We start from the raw sequence: 3,634 nt of genomic DNA on the forward strand, positions 1-3,634 counted from the left end.
TAGGGTTGCACGGTGTACCGGTACTACGGTAGTATCGCGATACTAAAGCTTCAAAATACTGGCGATGCCATTGTATTTTTTAAACGGTAGTATCGTCAGTACCGTAAGGAATGTTGTATGTGCGGCAGGTACACTTCAATTGAACATGCGTGCCTGCAAAAACATTACAAGAGACTGCCGTTGACTGTCTACTGTGCCCTGTGTAGTAAATGCTCTGTAGAATTAGCGCCTTATTGTTTCCTGATGCTTCAGTTAATTTTGCAATGAGATAAAGTTGCACTTGCACGTTGTTGTTCGCAGTGCATTTTATCTGGAGAAAGGGTCTGAAATTCACTTAATTATCATCATAAAATCTTTATATAAGAATGAACTCTCACAGTTTTTCCGTTGTTCATTTGACCACTTCTGGAAAAGATGAAATAGTTTGTTTCTAGAAACATCTTTGCAAACACGATTCAGACAAATGCAATTCCATTCATCAATAAGCTATAGCGGGCTTGCACTCGGTTCTTATCAACCATATCAATCGTGATTTTATAATTATAAATGTATTATATGTTTTAATATACATACTGCTCTCCAGTCAGGGTTAGATATTTCAAGATAGGCTGGCAAAAATGCTCCTGATAGTCCGTGACATGAGCAAGAGCGCTGTTTTTGTTTTGTTTCTAAATGAATCTGTTTTTGAACAAATTGGGCGAGTCACTGACTCACTAATCCATTCATTAAGACAAAAGTCATTTGCTTCATTCCTGAATGAATCAGCCGTTTTGAACAAATCGGTTGAATGATTCATTGACTTAATCATTAACACTTGCTGCCACCTACTGGTGACTTTAGTCTCCCATCTAAAAGTAGGCCTATTCTATCATTTTTTTCCGCCAACATTTTTATTTCTATATTCAAATTTTTATATTTGAAACATTAATATCATAACATTATTTATGGAATTGTAATTGAAGTGTAAATGCTACATCATAATGTCAGTTCATACAGCTTCTGTGCAGTGCTAAGATGAATTTTGTTTACAATGATTAATTTGATTGGTAATAAAAGCCTGTTATTCATTCTCATTAATGAAGTATTCAAAGAAAAATCTGGTCTGTTTTCATGTTTTTATGAAAGTTCATTTTGTAACCTGAATGGTATCGCGATACTACTTGGTATCATGATACTTCAGCTGGTATAGTATCGTAAGACATTTTTATGGTATCGTGACAACCCTACCGCTGAGACAGGACTGCGCCTACCCAACATCGGAGGCATCCACCTCGACAATGAATTGCCGATCAGGATCTGAAATAGAGAGAACAGGAGCAGAGATGAAACTGGACTTAAGAACATCAAAGGACTCCTGAGCCTGACTGCTCCATCTGAAAGGTACTTTGGTGGAGGTGAGAGCTGTTAAGGGTGCAGCTACCTGACTGAAGTTCCTGATGAAGTGCCTATAAAAATTGGCGAAGCCCAGGAACCACTGCAGAGCCTTACGGGTGTTGGGGACAGGCCACTCGGCTACGGCCTTTACCTTGGCAAGATCAGCCCTGATCCCATTAGCTGAGATGACATACCCCAGGAATGTAACCGACTTGGAGTGGAATTCGCACTTCTCCGCCTTTACAAAGAGCTGATTCTCTAACAGCCATTGAAGGACCTTGCGAACGTGCTGAGTGTGCACCTGTAAAGAAGGGGAAAAGATGAGAATGTCATCAAGGTACACAAAGACAAAATTGTTTGCCATGTCCCTCAGCACGTCATTAACCAAGGCCTGGAAGACAGCTGGAGCGTTAGTCAGACCAAAAGGTAGGACCAAGTATTCAAAGTGTTGGTCAAAGGGGTATTAAATGCTGTCTTCCACTCATCCCCCTCACGAATCCGCACCAGGTGGTAAGTGTTGCAGAGGTCTAGCTTGGTGAAGACCTGGGCTCCCTGCAATAACTCAAAAGCAGACGACATGAGAGGTAGTGGGTACCTGTTCTTAACTGTAATCAGGGTTGGGAAGGTTAATTTTAGAATGTATTTCACTATAGATTACAAAATACATGCTTTAAAAAGTAATCTGTAACGTATTTCGTTACATTACTCAAGTTTAGTAACTTAATCTAAATACTTTGGAATACTTTGAAATACTTAAAGGACCATATTAACTTGATGTTCTGTTTACAAGTTTACAACCTGTAAATAAAATGACCTCTATCCTCTATTTTTAACATCAGTTACAAAATATATATCTGCAATTTATTAGACATAACCTATGTATTGGTAAAGAATTTAAAATATTGATAAACAAATAAAGAAAATATTTGTTTCTTTTAACATCACATCTATATATAATTAATATTGATATATCATTCCTAAATTATATTTTTATATTTGTAAAGATGTGCATCAGAGGGATAACAAAATATTAAATAACAACAATAAAATATTGTTAATAATATAGGTTGTTTTATAGGTGTAGAGTCGAATTGGCACAGTGGTTTAAATTGCTTTATAAACAAAGTTTGTTTGTAACATTTAGAATGTTTATAAAGAAAATGAAATGAAATGATCTACCCAATAATCTTGAGAGAAGGCATATATTCAGAGCTGACTCAAGGTTTCTCAACAGTTTTTTGCATCTCTCCATTTTACAGGTTTGGAAAAAAATGTGATCACTTTGTGTGAACTATCCCTAGTATAAATATGTTTATACTTTTATTTAACCTTAGTGCACTGATAGCTGCATTAATATTAACCATATGAACAACAAACAGCGGAAAAAAAAACTATTTGATTTTTTTAAATAATCCTTATTTTTTTTTTATTATTATTAGTAATGCACCTATTTTGATTTTTCATGGCCAATAGAAGCAAATTGGCAGATTCTGATACTGGTTGCAAATTTTTTAAAAGCAAATTTATTTGGTGTTTATTTGTTCAAAAAATATGTGTAGCTCTTTGATATTAGAGGCAAACACTGCATTTTTATCACAATCCCAACAAAGATGTTATGAACATTATCAGTTGTTTTTCATTTAAATTAATGTATAATTTCAAGATTAACAGCAAAAATAGCATGGTCTTACTTTAACTTTGTTATAAGACACCTGCACAAAACAAAATCAGCAGACGGACTGAATGAAATGTAAATTCACTCTCTGACAGTAGGTGGCGCTTATGGAATAGCAGTGATATAGCGTTTCCATGGTTACCACTATACACACACACACACACACACAGCAGCGCTGCGCTGGAGATAAGAGGAAAAGCCATCAAAACATGTCTGAAGACAGTTCCCTTCAGAGATACATTATCAACCACAATTTAATATTTATGTTATTCATCCTATATTTTGCGAACAGTGAGCTTGCGCATGGTGCAGTATTTTCTCTGCTAACGCATCTGTTCTCCTCTTTGTGTCCGTATTCAGCGTGTACCTGTGTTAACGTCCTGTTTACAGGCTTAGTAAATGTTTCCCGAAAATTTGGGAAATTATTACAAAGCAGTTTGTTTGCAAGCCCGGAATAAAGACAGACCAAAATAAAACTAAAAAACCATTGGATTTATGACCAGTTGACTACTGCATCTCTATTTTTGATCATGAATTCGCGTGCGCCTAACATACATTAAATAAACATAATGAATTATTAAGATT

This window comes from Megalobrama amblycephala, unplaced genomic scaffold, assembly GCF_018812025.1.
Source record: "Megalobrama amblycephala isolate DHTTF-2021 unplaced genomic scaffold, ASM1881202v1 scaffold230, whole genome shotgun sequence".
Lineage (NCBI taxonomy): Eukaryota > Metazoa > Chordata > Actinopteri > Cypriniformes > Xenocyprididae > Megalobrama > Megalobrama amblycephala.